At 38.0% G+C, this 22,552-nt stretch overlaps 1 pseudogene; it reads left to right on the top strand.

Annotated features, from left to right (window-relative positions):
* The window catches only part of LOC138156936 (zinc finger protein RFP-like), a 43,342-nt pseudogene extending 33,694 nt beyond the window's left edge, over nucleotides 1-9,648 (top strand).
* The last annotated feature ends 12,904 nt before the right edge of the window (nucleotides 9,649-22,552 follow it).

Raw genomic sequence — 22,552 nt, 5'->3', positions numbered from 1 at the left:
AGCATGGGAGCCACCGTTGACCACATTAAAGGCTGGAACTGGCAGGATGACTTATCATTGCCTGCAAGGTCAGCAATATGGCAGTACAGAGAGACACCTTTCTCAGCAGCTCTGCAGAGCCTTACAAACAGTCAGAGACACTCCCAATATGGCACTTATACCAAATTTAGATTTATTTTCAGTGCCGTCCATTTCTTTTCATTAATATGCCAATCTTCTTCTGCTCCACAAGATTCAGTTTCTTGCTATTCAGGGCCAGGGCAATAGTTTTATTGATGTGCTCAATAACTTTTTTTTCAACCTTTTTGGAGGGCAGTGGGGTTGAGTAACTTGCCCAAGGTTACACGGCTAGTTTTTTTGTGTGGGTGTTGTGTCTGAGGCTGGAACCGAACTCAAGTCCTCCTGACTCTGAGGTCGGTGCTTTACTCACTGCATCACCTAGCCGCCCCTGCTCAATAACTTTTGAGACACCTTTCCCCATGTAGCAGGTCTTATCATTGCCTCAGAACTCCAAGGCTTCATGGATACCAGTAGAAGCACTGCTGGACACAGCAGCTTGGAACTGATTTTTTCAGTGTAGAGATCAACTTCAACAGTGGGGTTTCCACAAGAATTGAAAATCTCTCTTACTCGGATCTTGTAAATAGACCTGTTGAGTTTCTGGTTGGGGGTTCCTCCACTGGGCTCAGAGAACAGAGGTTGAGGGATCTACCTACACCAAAAGGGAGCATTAAAATGGTACACAGGTATTCCAATCATGGATGTCTTGTTGCTTTGAACTCCAGCCCAATTCACAGCTGTGACACATCCTGAGTCACAGAGAACCTCAGGGAGATTTATATTGCCTGGGGGCGGGGTCTTGCTTAGGAGGAAGCTTGCTTACAGGAGGCTTGCTTGCAGGAAGACTTTCACAAAACCTTTTGGCCCTGGACCAATTAAGGCACTGAGTCACATGGGTTGTGATGCCTTCTGGCTCTGAGCCTATTAGTTGAAAACTATATATACTGGGAGGCTGCTATTTTACTTTAGGGTTAGCTCATGGGAAGAATGTTTCTTTGTGAATTGGCCAGACAAGACTCTGGGTAGCTGTTGTTAAAGGGCCCCCCAACTTTGTGAACCCAGATATTGGTGCTCCCTGGTCTGGTGATTAGGTATCTCTTATTCTATTTAGACAGTTGGAGCCCTGTCTATTGGATTCTTTCTTAGATACTCATTTCTTTATTAAAGTAATATCTTTAACTTCTTTAAAACTGTCTTTCCTTTAGAAAAGCAGATCAAAGAACCTGTGCTAGGAACCCACCCTGTGTGTTAGTATGATTGCTACTACACCCAGTGAAGAACTTTTTGATAATAGAGCTGGCCAAGACAATGGAACAGGAAACCCCACACATTTTGAACTCCTCGAAAACTGTCAACACCATGTATTTGGGCTGTTATAGAGGAGTTTCCAAATTGGGAGGGATGTTGGATTAGATGATCTCTTAGGTCCTTTCCAATTCTAAAGCTATATGATTAATCAAATCACATTACTCATCTTCATCAAACTTAATTTAAGATGGACACACTGACACAGGAAAAAAGAAAACAGAGAGAAGAACAGACTCAAGCAACAAAGCAAATACTAGCTCCCAGACTCTCTAGAACAGGCCTGCACAGCCTGTGGCCCTGGGCCACTTGCAGTAGGCCAAAGGATTTCCTCTACATACATAACAAAGGATATTTTTCTCATTTTTCCTAGGTTATCCAAAATCCTTTGGTCTGCCCAAGGGCCACAAGTTGTGCAGGCCTTCTCTAGAATGATGATCCATATTTCTATTTTTTACATTTCATGATGTCTCCCAACTTCCTCAAGGCCTATATGAAAAACTTCTCATACCCCATCCATAGATTTTCCTTTCTTGGCTTTAGTGATACTTCTCTTTTCTGGTTCATCTCCCACCTGATTTCTCCTTCTCAGTCTCCTTTTCTGGATTATCATTAATCTCCTACCTGCTCACCATAGATGTCCCCCCTACCCCAAATTCTGTCCTAGGATCTCTTTTCTTCTCAGATTCTATCCTGGGATCTCTCCCCTCCCCTCTCTCTCCTCCTCTATTACATAGTATTTATATGTTGCTTTAAGGTTTGCAAAGCACTTTACACATGTTCTCTCCTTTGCTTCTCACAACCTATCTATGGAGCACATACTGCTGTTACCCCCATTTTATACATGAGGGGACTGAGGTCAAGTCAGGGTCACACAAACACTAACATCCAGGGCAAGATCTGAATTCAGTTTCTAAGCATTAATCTTGTATCTTGAACTGCCTACTGGATAAACTCTGCCTGCACTGGATGTTGGGTAGGCATCTTAAACTTAACAGTTCCAACACAAAACCCATTTCTCTTCTCTACCAAAAAAAAAAAGAAAAGAAGCCTTAAATCAATAACAAAAAATAGCCCTTCTGCTAAGCTTCCCTGTGTCTTGCTGAAGGTTTTGCCATTTTTCCAGTCACCCAGGATAACAACCTTAGAGTCGCCCTTGATTTTTTGTCCTCCCTCACCCTTGTCTTGTTAATTCTGCATCTCTCTTACACATTCCCCTCTCCAGTCACACAGCCACCGCCTGCTTCAGACTTAGTTCATCAAATCTGCCATGGCTGCAAATATTGTCCCAATTGTTCTCCATGATTCACACCTTTCCTAGACACACAGCTGCCAAAATGGTATTTGTAAATCACAGGTATAACCACGATGCTCAAAAAGTCTCCAGGGAATAACTATCACCCTTAGGATAAAATGTGAACTCCTTAGCCTGGCATTTAAAACATTTCAGTCTGGCTTCAATAGGACTTTCCAGGCTTCCTTCACACTACTCCCCTTCATGAACTCCACTTTCCAGCTAAACTAGCCTATGTGCTGTTTTCCCAACCCAGCATTCCCTTTCCAGCCTTTGCAGTCCATCCTGCAATATACTTTTTTCTCACCAGCTCCTATTGGAAACCACTCCAGATCCTTCACACTGTTAGTGTCCTCTCTTTTCTCAAATTAAGCTATATTTATTTATGATAATACTGTGGACTGGCTGTTTACCTGAATTTCTACAGACAAAAAATAGTCACCTTATTAATTAACCAGCAAGGGAATGTAGTATAAAAGTCGACCACGAGGTGGCAATACGCTCAAGCTACCAACCAAACGATTTTATCAAACCTGTCCAATGCGCAGGGTGGGCTTCCCACAAAGGCATTTGCCAGAGTGTGCTCAAGCCTATGAACTCTTGGACCACTTCCCCTTTTTATCACCCTGATTTCCCAGTACTTAGGTTGGGGTAAGTACACTGTTCCCAATTCAATACTGATGTAGAGGTATGAAAAGAAAATGGAAAATAGTTCTGAGATGTCAAAATCATGGAAATCTCAATATGGCTCTAGTCCCCATCACTATTTATCTAGAAAGTATCTCTCTCTCTGTTAACCTAACTTCATTCATGAGACTCATATTTCATAAGACTTTTCAATGGCAATGTTTTGTTAAAGTGAAGTAAAAACTTTTTTTAAAAATTAGTTTTTAAGTCCATTTTCCTAAAACCTCATTACAGTTGGTAGATTGTGGGAGAGATCTAGGGGAGGGATTGCTTGGTTGGAAGCCCCTAGGATCAGCTTTTGAACAATTGTTGAAAATAAAGATTTTGAACTATCTCCTAGCAGTTTCTGGGCTTTGCTGGTCCAGTCGTGCTCCATCTCAGCCTTGGCTCACCCACTGCTCTATCTTGCCATCAGAACACCTTGGCCCTGTGTCTTCCCCAGAATCTTCACCTCAGTCACTACAGCTCTGGGGATCTATCACAGATCTATCATTGCCAAGATTAAATCAAGGGAAAGCAACAGTAACTTCAATATCTATTGGCCAGGGGTAGCCACCCCAGTAGCCAGTTCCCCATCTTGCCCTTTCTGTTCCCACTCTCAGTAACATGGTAGGATGGAATGTTGGATCACCGATGCTTTTCAATGGAGGAAACCCTACCTCCCACCCCAAAAGGCAAGGGAGAAAGGTCAAATTGTGCAACTGCAGGCAAAATCTCACCCCATCACTCCCAGGCTCTCACAAGACTTCATCCCTGTCCTGAGCATGCAGAGTCCTACTTGCAATGCTCTTCTGATCTAGTTTTCCCTGTTGCATATCCCTCTGAATCCCACAAGGAGGAAGCATGTTTCAGAGTTCACTTCATACTTTGCTGTGTATACATTATAGTCCCCCAGTAGAATCTAGGACCAGGATGAGGGCAGGGACTGGCTTTAGTCTTTGTATCATCAGTTTCTAGACTAATGCTTTTGCACATAACATTTACTTAATGTTTGTTTAATTGAATTCAGTATTTCATAAAAATCAAAGAGAACTCAAATTAATTTTGCTTTCATAAATAACCAGAGACATTCTGGGAACATTATAAAATCAGGGTTAGGCATCACTGCTAAAGGCAGTGGTTATACATTTAAAATTCTATGTATTTTTTTTTTAAAGCAATTGGGGTTAAGTAACTTGCTCAAGGTTACACGGCCAGTTATTTTGTGTGGGTGTTAAGTATCTAAGATTGGAACCATCCCAGGTCCTCCTGACGCTGGAGCCAGCACTCTTACTCACTGTGCCACCTAGCCGCCCCAATTCTACATATTTTTAAAAGGATCAAATGTTTTGCTCTCAGAAAGTTCTGTCTTATGTAATAATGGCACTGTAGTATTAGGGGAAAGAAGACTTGCACTATGATGTTATTTATGTATAATGAAAAAAGGGTTCTTTCATGTTGGGTAGAGATTTTTTTAAAATAGCTTTTCCTTTCCCATTTATCTTTGTATATTTCAGAGACAAACAGAAACTGAGAGGCAGAAGATAACATCTGAATTTGGAAAACTCCACCAATTTCTAGTGCAGAAAGAACAAGACTTCCTGGCCCAGCTAAAGGAGATAGACAAGGCTATTTTAAAGACACAGGATGGAAATATTAATAGGCTCTTGGAAGAGAGGACTCTTCTCACCAACCTTTTAAAAGAAATGGAAAAGAACCATCAAAAGCCTGAAAATGAATTCTTAGAGGTTGGCTGTTAGAATAGTGAATCAGGGAGGATGGCTAGGGATAAAAGGGGGTGTATTCTATACCATCAGCCAATGCTGGGCAACTCCAAGACATGTCACTTAATCTCCCTGTAGAGAAGACATATAAAGAAACCCTAGCAAAGCACTTCATGTGCAAAAGTGGGCAAGAACAACAGCCCAAGCAGAAAGGGCAATTCAGTGATTCAGTGTGAAGTAGACGTTACTTAACACAACTTATTAGCTTTGACAAAGCACTCACAAGATCATTCCACCTTCGGGACACTGATAGCCCAGTACAAGGGGCATAAAGTTGGGAATTAGATTTGAAATCTCAGGATAATCCTGCCTATTACTCATTAGGTTACTTTGAATGTCTCCTCTCTGGGTTTTATTAACTTGATGGTACCAATAATACCAATTTCTGACTAGCTCACAGAGATGATGTAAAGACAGACAAGAAATGGGTCTAAAATGTACCTGAATGGCTAGTAATAAGTTTAGAGAACATGATAAACTTTTTTCCCAGCTAATAATCTTTTACTCATACCATATTCGCAGTAGAATCATTTCCTAATGTGTCCCCCCCACCCACTTGTAACAATGGAAAAATTAAGCAAAACCCAATTAGCAAAGTAACTGTATCTGCCACTCTATGCATCACTCTACCACCGTTACCAGTGTTAAATATCTTAATAGAGCATTAAAGGGAAGAATCTACTAGCAACATGGCTTTGTTAGATGGCTAAGCTTATCCTATTTACTAGGTAATCTTGACAAATAATGAATTTAAACATATGTGTGAAATAGGCCAGGAAAGTAGTAACAAATGCATCTCTGTATTCCCAAAAAAGGTACCTATGATGAGAAGCTCGTTTTTAAATTGTAAAACAAATGTGCTAGATAAATGCTAATCCAACAGGCTATGGCATATTTTGAAAAGTGAAGAAATTCAGCGTGCAAATCAGAATCTGAGTCATCTTTGTTTTCCGTACAGGATGTCAGGACCATTTTGCACAGATAAGATCTGGCTACATAAGATCCACAAGGGCTGTTACCAACCTTGTCCCCTGAAAAAGGCTTAGGAACCCATCTGATGATGCAAGATTAGTAGTGGTCACATTATGTATAGGACACATGTAGATTCTAAATTAGCAAAACAATGAACAAAGAAACCCACTTACTTTGCCCTGTTCATTTGCCCTGAACCTAGAAGCTGGAGGGAAAGATGAAGAAAAATAGTAGAAAGAACACTATTTGGAATCAGAGGACCTGGGTTTGAGTCCTACCCTGCTACTAAACTTCCCTGTGAACCCTTGTTCAAGTTAACTTTTTCTGGGCCTCAGTTTCCTCCTTTGTAAAATAAGAAGTTTGGACTAGATGACCCCTAAGTTGCCTTTTTGGATTTAAATTTATGATCCCATTAAAAGCATTTTAATGTTTGTCATTAGAGGAGGGAGTAGGTAAGATGTTAGTACACTAGTCATTTTTAGTTTGGTTATTAACTCCAATCCAAAGCATTACTGCCTGGCTACTGATATGGGAAGAATAAAAGAGTTTCAGCTAAGTTCCTTGTGGACTGGTAGCTTCTTGGCACTGAATTCTGACAGGCAGTCTCCCTAAGAGATTTCAGAACCTCCATGAGGAAGAAGAACAGTAAAGAAGTTACTAGGAGAAAGTGTTACTTAGCTTTACTGTTCCTGGATCTGACAAATGTCATTTCTAGTGAAAAAGGCATTGTTCTGCTTGACCCTTTCAATTCAATCAATCAAACTACAAGTATTTATTAAGCACCTACTACTCTGTGCTAGGTTCAGGGGAAACAAAAGCAACAATACATACATCACTTTCACATGAGAAATACAAAACCTTCACTTGATTTTCTTTTTTTTTTTTTAAGCAATCGGAGTTAAGTAACTTGCTCAAGGTTACACGGCCAGTTATTTCTGGGTGTGGTGCTGAGTGTCTGAGCCCGGGATTCGATCTCCAGGTCTTCTCAACACTGGAGCCGGTGCTCTTACTCGCTGTGCTACCTGGCCGCCCCCCTTCACTTGATTTTCAAAATTCCATGTCTGTCCTTAGGCATGAAAATACTAAGCCCCCCATACCAATTCCCAAGTTCCCTGACCTGGACAAGAGAATCAAGATTTTCTCTGAGAAACATCTGTATCTCAGTCATTGCTTGCAACAGTTCAAAGGTAAAATGAACTAAAATTGTTTTCATATGAAATGTTTATTATTGATCCATGAACATTTAGACCAGCAGTTCTCATAATGTGGCCCATGGACCCCTAGAAATCCATGAGACCATTTCAGGGGGTCCAAAAGGTTAAAACTATTTTCATAATAACATTATTTGCTTATTAAAATATTCCTCCCTTCCCTAACTATATGTTGATACCATATTTTCTTCATATACTTCAACCAGAACAGCATATCACAACAGAATGGATGCAGAAGCATATATGGGAATCCAATTGTCTTCTAGTAAGCCATATATTAAGGAGACTTGGAGACTTGCAAATATATATAAACCAATGCCACTCCTCTCACTAATTCTTTTTGTTTTGGAAAATATAGCATTTTTCCTATAAATATTATATTTATGTTAACATGAAAAGGATTTATTATTTTAATGAATTAATAAAAATTTTAAATTAATCCTTTTAAATTTCTAATATGGTAAATAAATGTGTATCACGTATCATATATATATATATATATATATACACACACACACACATAAATATATCCCACATAAATAGAAGTTCTTTGGGGTCCTTAGCAATTTTTAAGTGTGTAAAGAAGCCTTGAGACCAAAAAGTTTGACAACCATTGACCTAGATGATGATGAAATCTCTGTTGCGATGCATTTTAACTTTTTTTCCTCCTAGAAAATCTACCATCTTCCCTGACGGAAATAAGAGGTAAATTGCTCAAAATAATAAGTCTGGTAAGGCTATTCATATGGATATCACTTATTTTTTTCAATAATTAAGTATTTTCCCCTCCCATTTCCTTCAGGTTCAAACTGAAAAAAAGAATAATAAAACAAAACCCTTTTAACAAATATGCATAGTAGAGCAAAACAAATTCTAATATTGGCCATGTCCAAAACTATGTGTCTCATTCTGCATGTTTAAGTCTATCACCTCCTTCACAGACCTGAGGTGGGAAGCATCCTTCTACATTAGTCTTCTGGAATTATGGTTGGTCAATACAACCTATTATTATTATTATTATTTTTACAAAAGCAAAGAAGGCATACTTCTTCCCAGATTTGAGGAGTGGAGAGGAGGGAGCAGAAGCAATGACAGCAATCAGGCTATCTTATTTATTCAAAGAAAATAGGACTGGGTCACAGAACCCAGCTTACTTCTGTGCAGATTCTATATTTGCCTGGCAGGGCTTGCTTTCAAACTCATTTGTAATTTTCATGAAACATAGGAGGACAATACAAACCAATGTTGTTCACAATAGAGGAAGGACAATCTGAAGGTAATGAAATCTGAAACCAAGGAAAGTGAGCAGTTAAACAGGTAATAAGGCTACAAAATTGACTGGAAAAAATTATTCTTCTGTTTATACCACAGACAACTCCACTTTTCACAGATGAAGCTCAGCTTTCTTTATTTCAGAGAAGCCTCAGGACTGAGAATGGTGCTGTTGCCATTTGAGCAGTAGTCATTCATGACCAATAGAATCTGAACCAGATTCCAGTGGTCCTCAGGTCTTTCCTGCTGCAGAAAAAGGTGCTGAGAAAGTAGTCTCACTTCTGATGTAGTTCAGTAGAAATATCTTTGGATTTGGAACAAAAGGTACCTTCTTCTGGAGAAAATGGGGTAGAGGAAGGAAAATCAGAGTTGTCATCTAGCCAAAGTCCTTTCCCAATCCCTCCCCTCAGACTCATTCATACCCATGTATGATGGATATAACTACAGATCTCCACTGTGATCATTTCCTCCAAAAACAAGCTCTCTCTGTATTTTTTCTCCCCAGATTCTATGACTTTGGACCCAGAAACTGACAATACTTTTCTTATGGTAATGGAGGATCACCAGCATGTGAAAAACATAGGGACCAAACAGGATATGTCCAGAAACCCAAAGTGATTTTCCTGTTTTTCCTGTGTCCTGGGGTCTCAAGGTTTCCACTCAGTCAAGCACTACTGGGATACAGAGGTTACTCATGGAGGTTACTGGGGATTGAGAGTTGTCAAAGAATCAGTGAATAGGAAACAATGGTTTAAGCTAAGACCTGAAGAAGGAATCTGGGCTATCGGGCTGTACCAAAGTCAGTACCAGGCTCTTACCTCACCCTGCACTAGTATTGTGTTGAAAGAGAAACCCAAGAAGATCAGAGTTGTCTTGGATTATGAAGAGGGCTTGGTATCATTCTACAACATTCTACAACACTGAGACTATGAGTCACATCTTCACTTTTTCTGCTACTTTCACTGAGAAACTCTTCCCCTTTTTCTGGCTGCCCTCAAAAGGGCACTCTGTCCCAATAGGGAGTAATGCTTCCCCTGAGCATCTCTTCCTCTCTGAGAAACTTACAACACTGACAAATACCTAGGAGCTACTGTCATTGCCATCTTCATGACCGCATGACAGAATCCAGATTTCTATTCCTTTTTGGGGGTTTAAGTGTTGTGTAAAGGAAACTCACCAACCATGAACACTTAGAGCCTTTTTCTGTTTTAATGTGTTCATAGTCAAGTAATACTTTCTGAGCTCTTTATTCTTTTCTTCCACTTTTACCTTCATCCATCCAACTTCGTTCACAATTCACTCTACTCTCATCAAACAAAACCCACCTCCCACCAAGTCCCCCAATGTGAGAAATTTCCTCCAAACAAGTGAAAATCATTGCATCTATGGCACAGCTTTTACTAATCATCCAAATGAGAACAGAGGAGAGGTGTCAAACACAGGGCCCACAAAATCCCCAGCGTGGCAGGAAACCAGATTAAACTGAAATTGGGAAATACAAATGTAGTTGGGAAATAAAATACAATGAAACATAGAAAATATCACATTTCAAAGCTAAGTCAATATGCGGCCTGCAGGAATCCTTATTTAAAGATTAGTGGCACTCATTTCTATTTGCTTGACTTTATTGTTCTAGAATACCTCACCTAAAAAAAAAAGGTGACCATGTTCTTTACCAGTTCCAGAATACTGCTGAATGAATAAATAATTCATTAACTCTAATAATTCTTAGGGGGCAGATAAATGGCACAGTAGATAGAGCACAAGGTCTAGAGTCAGAAAGACCTGAGTTCTAATCCAGACTCAGACACTTGTCACTTTAGTTTGCTTCAGTTCCTCATCAAAATGAATTGGAGAAGGAAATGGCAAACCATTTCAATATCTTTGACAAGAAAATCCCAAATAGGGTTGACAAAGTGTTGGACTGGACTGAAATGACTGAACAACAAAAATAATTATTAACTCTACTGAGCAAAAATGGAATAAAACCCTTGTAGACCAAACTCACAAATATGAGTCAGACATATTAATTCAATCTAAATATATATAGAAATTATCTTTTTTTTGCCCAGTTCCACTCAGACAGTCACTGTTAGGTCTAAGGTCTACACTACAAAAAGTACAGAACTGAGAAGTAACCTAGTCTAGTTCCCTGTTTTAATATTTTCTCTGCTACAACTAAATAATTCAAAATGGATATTTTTAACACATTCCATTTTAAGTTACTCCAAAGTAGAAAATACTCTAAAAGTAGCTTTGATGCTTTCCAGATTTCTTTCAGATTATTTCCTCTTACTCAAATGCCACACTGAATCACTTTCTATTCTGCAAACACATCTTTCCAATGGGACCATGCCTTTGCTCCTGAAATTCCCTCTGTCTGGAATGCTCTCATACTCTAAATGCTCTACCTTCTTTGATGTGTGTGTAAATTCTAATCACCCTTCAAGACTCAGCTTCAATGCTACCTCTTCCACCATCTTCTGACTCCCTTGGTTAAAAGTGACCTGTCCCAGAGTGGCTAGGTGGCACAGTGAATAGAGCACCAGCCCTGGAGTCAGGAGGACCTGAGTTCAAATATGGCCTCAGACACTTAACACAAAAGACTAGCCATGTGACCTTGGGCAAGTCACTTAACCCCAATTGCCCCTCCAAAAAAAAAAAAAAGCAAAAGTGACCTGTCCCTTTCTCATTCAAAACTCCATAAACACTTTGTTTATACATCTCCATTTTATATTATAATACAACATCAATATTATACTTACGGGTAATATTTTTATATCATCAATCACTTCATTTATTGTTTATTTTTGGTCTTATGACACCAATAAGTACTAACATTAATACTAATTCGCCAATCTTTTTTGGACTTGAGCTCAATTGTCTATGAATTATAGAATTACAAGGTTAGAAGAGACATTGAAAGATTATCTACTCCTATCACCTACCTTCAACCAAAACCCCTCCATTCAATAAAAAAAATCTATCCTTTGGGAGAAATCTTACAATTTCCTTTCATGTGTTCTGACAAGCATCCATTATAGAGGGGTAGTGTGTCATGGTGGATGGTAAGCTGGCCTTGGAAGTCAAAAAAGATTGGGTTCAATTCCCACCTCACACATATACTGGCTGGCTGGGTGACCCTAGGCAAGTCATTTAACCTATCACGTCCCAGGAAACTTTCTTAGACAGGCTACAGAGCAGACCCTAGTCTGCATTAGTTGAGGAAGCTTCCTCACTACAAATGTTCTTTACCTTAGTGAAATCACAAATCCAGTTCAAAGAGAAATGTTCTTCATATGCATGAGGAGGGGACAATATGGCAGAGTGGCATAAATGACATAACTGGCACCAGAGGACTTGGGTTCAAATCTGACCTTGGCTAACTTACTTTCTGTGTGATTTTGTTTATATATCTCTATGGGTCTCAGTTTTCTTATCTGTAAAAAAGGGGGAAGTCGAATTAAATGATCTCTAAGGTCCTTTCCAATTTTAAATCTATCACCCAATAAAAACATCATTAAGTTTCTTTTCAAACTTATTTGTATTCTGCCTTAGGTTTACAAAATTAGTATAATTAATAAAAACAATTTTGACATTTTCCTCTATTATCAGTTTCCTTCTTAAACTTTCCTCTGATCATTGTGAAAACAGACTTATTTGTGTTGAAGGGATTTAGTATCTATTAATGTGGACCACTGCCCACATTCTTGCCCAATAGCTCAGCAAACAAATGAGGGTAATTAATTGTGTCTAGTGGACAGTTGGGTGAAAACTGTAAGGACTGCTTCACTTGGAAATGGAGATAAGAAGACCTGACTCTTCACCATCAGTAACAGTAATGTTATTCTTATTTCTAGTCCCTCAAGTTCTGAATTCTTTCTTCACTTTTTTTCATTAAGGACATTTGCCAATTCTTTTATTCAGATTATTGGTTCTGCCTTTTCTTTTTAGTTATCATAACCATTGTCCCAGTCCAGTCTGTAAGCAATTCATACCAAAACTAATACAAAAGTTTAAAAAAATAATTATTCTTCCTCATAGAGTAGCAAAAATGTATTCAAGTAACTTATTTTCATTATACAGTATTATTCTTCTCCAGAATCCATAGTGAAATTTCATTTAAAACAACTACAGGATGTATAAAATAGTAAGGAGTCTCCCCATCAAGATTCACACAAGAACTATATAAATACAAGAACAAACCACTGTTTATAGAAATGAAGACAACTATCTGTACCAAATTTAAATTATTGACCTTGAGTCTTAAGTTCATTCACTCAGTGGAATTTAATTGCCCTGATCTTGAAGGAACTGAGCACTTTTAACCTGGAGAATACTTATAGTTAAAATGCCTTATATGTGAAGGGCTGTCATGTGGAAGAGGGATTAGATTTGTTCTGCCTGGCTTCAAATGTCAGAACTAGGAATAATGGGTTGAAGTTGCAGATGGGTATATTTTAATCAGGGGCAGCTAGGTGGCACAGTGGAGAAGAAGCTGGGCCTGGAATCAGGAAGACTTACCCTCCTGAGTTCAAATCTGGCCTATGACACTTAACTAGCTACACAACCCTGGGCAAATCACTTAACCCTGTTTCCCTCAGTTCCTCATCTATAAAATGAGCTGGAGAAGGAAATGGCAAACCATTCCAGTATCTTTGCCAAGAAAACCCCAAATTGGGTCACAAAGAGTCAAACATGACTGAAACAACTGAACAATGACAAAAGTATATAGGTACCTTGTTTATTTTTGTCCTATCCTGGATAATAAATTCCTCAGTGACCTTGGGGAGTGGAAAGGTGGGGAGGGGCTAGTGGTAGATATTCTCCTGTTTCCTTTGTAACTCCCTGAAGCATCTATTTTTTTTAATATACATTTAGTAATATTAGATTTGGAGCTGGGAGAGACCAGAGTTATAAACTTGTCTCTGAAATGTACTATCTGTGTAACTGTAGGAAAACAACTTCATCTGTCTGTGCCTCAGCTTCCTAATCTGTAGTCATTCACCTCACTTCTCTATCCCTTAGCTTTCTAAATGTGAATAACATTTACATCTATGATTATCCCAAAGTGGTTTCTAGATAAGTGTTTTAAAAGTGTGAACCATTCCTGTTCAATAGATGTTGTTGGCTGATTCTTCTAAAGGAAAGAATCTCCCAGAAAGGATCAAACTGCCCAACAAAGGGCACTTCCTTGGGCACTTGTTCCCAAACCAGAGAAGTCAGTTTTTACTCCTACTTCAAAGTCATGTCTCTTTCTCATTCTTTTGTTGTTGCAGCATTTGTCTATAAGTGAACCAGAGGAATGTTAGAAAAACCATAATTAGAAAATCTATAAATACAAAGTTTACACAAACATCGAGGTAAATATGCCCTTTGCCCTCTGAATCAACAAGTCTGTAATACATATTGCCTGACTGATCTTTGAGTGACTTGTATAAGGCCACAGAAAATATTCATAGATAATAAACTGCTGGTAGATTAGTAAACTGATCCAACCATTCCAAATAATAATTTGGAACTAAGTCCAAAGAACTATAAAACTGTACATAACCTTTGACACAGAAATACCACTACTAGATCTGAATCCCAAAGAGATCAAAGGAAAAGGAAAAGGACCCATATGTACAAAAATATTTATAGCATCTCTCTTTGTGTAGCAAAGAATTGGAAATTGAGGGGATGTCCATCAATTGGGAAATGGCTGTACAAGTTGTGGTATATGATTATGATGGAGTACTAATGTTCTATAACAAATGACAAAGTGAGTTGGTTGCAGAAAAACATGGCAAGAACTATATGAACTGATGCAAAGTGAAGTGAGAAGAATCAGGAGATCATTGTGATGCCTAACAACAATATTGTAATAATGATGAACTGTGAAAGACTTGGATACTCTGATCAATACAATGATCCAAGATAATTCCAACGGACTCATGAAAAATGCTATCCACTTCCAGAGAGAAGACTGATGAACTCTGAATGCAAATTGAAGGACAATTTTCATACTTTCTTTTCTTGCTTCTGTCTTAATATGGCTAATGGGGAAATATGTTTTGCATGATTTAACACAATGACATCACATTATTTGCCTTCTCAGTGAGTGTGGGAAGGGGTGGGAAGGAGGGAGAGAATTTTGAACTCAAAATTTAAAAAGAAAAGAATATTAAAATAAAGAAATAATTAAATTTTTTAAATAAAAAAATAAAATATTTGTAGAGCAACATGTAGTTGGGGTGGGGTGGAGATTAGAGTGTGTCTTTAGCTACTCTGTGAGTGAACAAAATGTGCTGGACACAAAATAGCTAACTAAAGATTTTTATTTAACCAAGTGTAGCTCAGAATGCTGGCAGCAGGATACATATTGGCAGTTGGAAAGGCAGTTGGATTTGAAATGGCAACTATGACACAATGGTGCCCTCCTGCCAAAAACAGATGGCACCTGGCATGTGCCCTGTTACATCCACTTAGCTACAATGAACAAAAAGACCTCATTCTATTGTTTCCTGTTATACCACTCTCTTAGCTGCTTTCCTCTTCTTTAGTCCCATATGGCCACAAGTATACAGCTATTTTCAAATGTGCAGACACAAAGGCTTAAATAGATATGTAACTCATAAATCATGTTTTAATGATAACTAACATGTATACATTTCTTTAAGGCTTGCAAAGTACTTTAAAAATATTATTTTATTTTATTGCCACAACCCTTGGAGGTAGGTGTTGTTATTAACCTCATTTATAGATGAAGCAATAGAGGCAAACAGATAATAAATGATTTGCTCAGGATCACATAGTTGGATTTGCATTCAGGTCTTCCTGACTCCAGGTCCAGGGCTATATCCACTGTGCCTCTGGTGACATTAAAGATTAAAGTTAAGGTTAAGATTTATCTCATCAACCTTGTGTAGTAGCTAAGGATTCCATCATGAGTCTTTAAAAAGCCCAGGGTGGGGTGGCGGCCAGGTAGCACAGCAAGTAAGAGCACCGGCTCCAGTGTTGAGAAGACCTGGAGATCGAATCCTGGGCTCAGACACTTAGCACCCACCCAGAAACACCTGGCCGTGTAACCTTGAGCAAGTTACTTAACCCCAATTGCTTAGGGGCGGCCAGGTGGCTCAGTGAGTAAGAGCACCGGCTCCAGTGTCAGGATGACCTGGATCAAATCCAGGCTCAGATACTCAGCACCACACCCAGAAATAACTGGCTGTGTAACCTTGAGCAAGTTACTTAACCCCGCGATTGCTTTAAAAAAAAAAAAGCCCAGGGGGGTGGGTGGCACAGAATATGGCACCAAGTATTTCTGTGAACTAAAAAGAGTTACTTCCAGTATTTTCACAAGCTATTATTGCCTGTAAGAATTTATAAGGTTTTGATTCCTAATAAAAATGGACTTTTCTAATAAATCACATTATATTTTCATAGACTTCTCAGTTTTACTTAGAAATATTTATAATAGAGGACCCCTAATTATTTATTTTTTAAAAACTAGCTCTATTCATCTTTTGATTGTGATTTTTCTACAAGAGGAAGATATTTAGGAATAGAGAATTGCAAAGAGATCATCTCATCTAAATCCCCCATTTTACATGTATTAGTAGCCCATTTCTCCTTCACCCTTGAACCCAAGATTCTAGGTAATTTGTATGTCAGAATCCTTTCTAAACCATATTTCAAGAAGATCCATAAATGCAGCTATCTTTACTAATCAAAGTTTAGTAGTTTAAAGTAGTTTAACACATTTAGCTAAATCCTTCCTCCATAAGTCTGGTGATCAATGGGAAGAGTAATATGCATAGTGATCACACGTATGACCGTGCAGAGGTAGAGAACTGCCTCCAGTTCTGTAGATCTTCCCAGAATCTATTGATCAAGTTAAGTTTATTATCCATAGGACATTATTTTCTAATGCTCAGTTCCAGATATAACATCTCAGTTGTTCCCCAACAAGCACATATTGCTTCAATTATCTTCAAGATCACTCAATACCCTACCCAATATCCTCTAGGGATGCTGTGATAAGAAAGCCCCTCCACTATCAGGGAGAGGTAAGAGCTCTTTCAACCTGTCACTGACCCTCAACAATCATTTTTTTCTGTTTTTATTTATATGTTATTTCTTATTATGAAACATAACCAAACATGAATATTTCAATATATAAAAAATAAAAGAACCATACATGAACTGTTCATTTCTGTTATGTATAGAGTGCTGTTTAAGGAGGTGGCTTTTCATATGGAATAGGATGATGTTGAAATGGACATAAGTACTTTTTAATAAAGAGTAATTAAATCAATTGGTAAAGGATGTAAGATATTGTTTCTTTCACAAACAGTTTGATGCCTGAAAGGAGTAAGAAAAGAACTTTGGTTTAATAAAAATGGCTAAAATTTGTGCATGAAAAAACAGTTTTCAGGCAACCTGTGAGAAATTTGATTGAAAAAAATAGATGGAAAATGACCTGTGGAACAAGTAAAAAGGTTCAAGCTACCTTATAAATAATGTAAGGCAATATCTCTTTTGTAGGTAAATAGTTTGATGGTTTAAAGGAGGAGAAAGAAAAACCTTTTATTTGTTCAAAACTTATAAAATATGACTTTAAAGAAACACAAGGTATAAAAGGCACAATTGGTCTTTATTAAAGATTATGGAATGGCTGAAACTACAGAAAATATGGTCCCTCAGCTCATTATCTTTATTATGCTAATGACAGATCAATAGATACATAGGCAGGTAGATAGATAGAAAAACATATAGACAAATATGTGTATATATGTATGTGTGTATATATATGCAAATAGATAGATCTAGATATAAATAGAGATATAGATATAGATGATATAGATAGATATAGATATAGATGTATGTTAGGAAGGGGGACAGCTAGGTGACACAGTGGATAGAGGGCCAGGACTGGAGTCAGGAAAATTCATCTTCTTGAGTTCAGATCTGGCCTAAGATACTTACTAGCAGTGTGACTCTGGGCAAGTCCCCCTTTGTCTCAGTTTCTTCATCTGTAAAATGAACTGGAGAAAGAAATGGAAAACTACCCTTATATCTTTGCCAAGAAAACCCCAAATGAGGTCTTAAAGGGTCATGAAGACTGAAAAAAAGACTGAATAACAACAAAAATAAACAAAGGGAAGACTGGGGAGAGAAAGGAGAAGAGATAAAAAGTGAGAGAGCCATAGTCCCTCCCCTGAATTTCAGTCCCTTGTCACCAGTTGCCTATTAGACATTTCAAAGTAGATGTCCAAGACCTATGTCAAAGTCAACATGTCCAAAACAGAATTATCTTTTACCATAAACCCATAGCTTTTCCAAATTTCTCTTATTTTATCAAAGGTACCACCATTCTTCTAGTCTCCCCTGTTCTTTACCTTCAGTATTCTCAATTACTTACTCTCCCTCAGCTGTATACGTGGCCAATTTTGCTGTTTCTACTCCTATATCTCTCACATCCTACCCCACCTTTCTCTAAGTACACAGTCATCACCTTAGTCCAAACCCTCATCACCTCTCACTTAAATTACTACAGTGACTTTCTAATTGGCTTTCCTGACTCATGCTTATCCTCACTCTAATCCATTCTCCCCACAAGCAGTCAAAGAGGTTTTCTTTAAGCACATGTTATTCCCCTATTCAAAAAACTCAGAGTGGCTCCCTTTTGTCTCTAAGATAAAATAAAAACATTTTTTTTTAGCTTTTAAAGCCCTTTACAACCTGTACCCAATCTATCTTTTCAGCTTTTTAACTACTCCCCATCTTGCACGCCGCAATTCAACCAAACTGGTTTTCTCTTTATTCCTCACACATAGCATTCCATCTTCAATTTCCACAACTTTGCACTGGCTTTACTCCCTTCTCACCTCTGCCTCATAGAATTCCTCTCTTCCCATAAGATATAGATCAAGCATTACCTTCTATATGAAGTCTTTCCCTTTCTCTCCTATAACAAGTGTCTTTCCTCCCTGACAACATCATATTTAACTACCATGTGTTCATCTACATTTATAATCTTATATTTTTTTCTGTATATGTGTATATACATGCATGTGTGTCTCCTGCTAGAATGTAAATTCTTTGAGAGTAGGGATTGTTTTATTCTTTACATTTGTAATTCCCAGCACAATTCTTAGCACATAGCAAGTACTGAATAAATTTTTGTTTATTTATTTTTTATAAATAAAAGTTTTATCAGAGAAATTTGTTATTAATATGTCTCCCTGTTAACTATTTTCCTTATAATCCTAACTTCATCAGTTTTGTTTGTGTGAAATCTTTTCCATTTTATGTAATAAAACATTGTCTATTACTTTTTATGATCATCTCTAGCCCTTATTTGGTGAAGAAGTACACCCAATTCAGAGTTTTAAATTATATCTCTTTCTGTTCTCTAATTTGTTTATGTTATGACCACACATATATGTAAGTCTTGGATCTATCTAGAGCTTACTGTGGTAAGCAGGATGAGATGTCAGTCTAAACCTAATCCCAGTTTTCTGAACAATTTTGTCAAACAGAAAATCCTTGACCTAGTAATTGATGTATTTGGATTTACTGAACACCGTGCTACTATGTTTCATGGTTTACCTAATCTGTTCCACTGATCAACTTTTCCATTTTTAAGTTAGTACCAAAAAATGTTCAGGATTATTGTAGTATACTTTGAGACCTGGTACTCCTGAAGACGGAAATCACAAACCACTCCAATATCTTTGCCAAGAAAACCCCAATTGGGGCCATGAAGAGTCAAACATGACTGGAAAGTGACTGAACATCAAAGCAGAGGCCTAGGCCTCCTTCCCACTTCTTTATTTCTCTTGAGATCTCTGATCATTAGATCTTCTAGATTAATTTCATCTTATAATGTAACTCTTTGTTTACTTTGGTAGGGTACTAAATCTTTAAATTAATTTAAATAGTGAAACAGATGAGCTTGATTCAGGCCAGTCCTCTGATAGTTTAAGTTCTATACTGGAGTGAAACAAAACTCATAGGTGATTCACCAGTTAAAAAAAAAGATTTATGTAGTAATAGCAGGGGAAGAATATTCCACAGAGATATGCATGGAGGACACCATTAATTGATTCAGCTAAGTGAAGCTCCATATAAGTGGGTAGTCTATCAGCCAAACCTTAGAAAAAGGCATAAGCTGTTGCTGTTTGTACTCAGGCGACATCAAATGTCAAATCCTTTAGTCCCCTGAACCAATCTAATCTAGAGGATGGTATTTTAAAGGAAAAAACTACTACTCTAACTTGCATGAGAGCATGGGTTAACATATTGTTCCTACCTGAGGTGATACAATCAATTTTCTTATATTGCCATGACCCAACAATGAGTAACTAATATGTTAAGTTGGTATTTGTCTTTATTTCTCTAAAGAGTGCTACAGTTGCATTCATCTAATTTCTATGTGCCTTAGTAGTTGAACTTCCATAAATTATTTATATTTACTTTTTCTGAATGGAATTTTTTGCTCTCTTTTCTGTCTGTATTTTATTGGTACATAAAGGCAGAGAATTTTGTGGTTTTATTTTATATGAGGTAATTTATCCCATTCTGTCTCTTCCCATCTCCTCTCATTATATTCCTCTCTCACTCTTAATTTCACCTTTTAAGTATCATCCCTTCCTATTAAATTGGTCCTGTCCCCTCTGACTATGTATACCTGTACACATTTATCCATATACTCACATATGTATTCATATGCCCATATACCCTCCTATATAGATATCTGTGTACACATTTCTATTCCCTTCAGCTATTCTCATACTGAGAAAACTTTCATAAGTTACAATTATTGTTTTTCCATGTAGGATATAAATAATTTAACTTTGGAAAGTTCCTTATGATTTCTTTTCCCTGTTTACCTTCTCATGCTTCTCTTGTTTCTTGTATCTGAGTGTCAAATTCTCTATTCAACTCTGGTTTTTTCATCAAAAATGCTTGAAACTCCTCTATTCCATTAAAAGACCGTATTTTCCCCTGAAACATGATACTCAGTTTTGCCGGGTAGGTGATTCTTGGTTTTAACCCCAGCTCCTTTAACCTCTAGAATATCATATTCCAAGCCCTTTGATCCCTCAGTGTAGAAGCTGCCAGATCCTATGTCATCCTGTTTTCTTTTGGGGATCTTTTAAAGGAAATGATAGGTGGATTCTTTCAACCTCTATTGTGCCCTCTGGTTCTATAACATCAGGCCAATTTTCCTTGAGAATTTCTTGAAGGATGATTTCTAAGCTCTTTTTTTGATCATGGCTTTCAGGTAATCTAATGATTTTTAAATTCTTTCTCCTGGATCTATTTCCAGGTCAGTGTTTTTTTCCCAATGAGATATTTTACATTGCCTTCTATTTTTTCATCTGTTTGGATCTGTTTAATAGTATCTTGATTTCTCTTAAAGTCACTAGCTTTCATTTGCTCCAATATAATTCTGAAGGAATGATTCTCTTCAGTGAGCTTTTGAGATTCTTTTTCCATCTGGCAAATTTAGCTTTTTAAATCATTCTTCTCTTTATTGGCTTTTTGAGCCTCTTTTGCCATTTGAGTCAGTCTATTTTTTAAGGTGTTATTTTCTTCAGTCAGGTTGTTGACTCTCATTTTGTAATTTTCTTGCTTCATTCTCATTTCTCTTCCAAATTTTTCCTCCACTTCTCTTATTTGGTTTTCAAAATCCTTCTTAAGCTCCTCTATGGTCTGTAAGCAGCTTATTCTTTTCTTGGAAGCTTCTGGTGCTAGAGTTCTGACTTTGCTGTCTTCCTCCTGTTCCATGCTTAGATCCTTTTTGTCCCCAAAATAGGAGTGTAAAGGCAGATTGCTCTACTTGCTTTGCTTCCTTTGCTTGCTTATGTTGTGACTCAATTACTTGACTTTTGAGTTTTTTGCCACAGTAGAACTCTGCTACCAGAAACGGGAGCTTTGTCCCAATTGCTGGGGTTTTCACAGATGCTGGAGCTATTAGTTGGCTGCCCTCTCTGAAGACTCCACACGTTCTGGCACACTGGTCACACACCCCAGGACCTTCACCCTAGACAGCAATCCAGATCCAAGCAGGTTAAATCAAGAGCGATTACACCTCAGACTGGTTGCTTGGTTTCCCTACAATCGGCAAGCCAGGAGCTCTGAAGCAGCCACGTGCTGGGGGCTGCATGGCTGAGGTGACTCAGCTGCTTCTCCCTCCAGGGAGGGTGGTGTGGCCAGACTGCATTCCCAAACTCCCTGTTACCAAAGTCCACACTGCACTGACCTCTTACTTTATCTCTGGCATCTATGGGTTGATAATTCTGGAAACTGTCACAGCTGCTGGTGATCTGAAGTCCCTCCAGCTGCTGGCTGGTCAGGCTGCCCTGAGGCTAAAACCTCAGGTTCATGCAGGGCTGGGCTCCCCAGAGTGTTGAGCTGGCCCCTTCCTGCTGACCTGTTGGACTGTCTTCAGAGGGAAGTTAGCTTCTCTCTGTCATTTTGTGTGTTCTGTAGCTCCAAAGTTTGTTTAGAGTCATTTTTTACATTAATTGGAGGAGGTGGGAGTGGGAGCCGCATGGAAGTCCTGTTTCTACTTCTCCATCTTGACTCCCTATCGTGATTTTATTTTAAATCCTGCTATTTTACTAGTTACAAATTATTTAATTAGTTTTAATTGTAGTTCTAGGGCTCTCTAAATAATTCATCATATGCAAAAAGCAATACTTTTGCTTCTTCTTTTCCTATTCTTATTGCTTTAATTTATTTTTCCTATGTTATTGCAATAGCTTTCCAAACTCTATCATATAACACTGGTAAGATAGCATCTTTCCTTTACCTTTGATCTTAATGAAAAAGTCTTGCACATTTCTCCACTACAAATAATGCTAGTTCTTTCTTTTTTTTTTTTAGCTCTTGATTTTTGATTGATATTGTTTTCCACACATTAAGGAAAGGTCCATTTATTCCTACAATTTTTAGAGCTTTACAGAAGTTTTTGTGGGAGTTCTTTACTCCCCTAG

Source organism: Petaurus breviceps, unplaced genomic scaffold (genome assembly GCF_028583685.1).
Source record: "Petaurus breviceps papuanus isolate PSGF00001 unplaced genomic scaffold, PetGlider_PUasm1.0 164, whole genome shotgun sequence".
Taxonomy (NCBI): Eukaryota; Metazoa; Chordata; class Mammalia; order Diprotodontia; family Petauridae; genus Petaurus; species Petaurus breviceps.
Note: the sequence above shows the minus strand (reverse complement) of the source record. Positions and strands in the feature narration are given on the sequence as shown.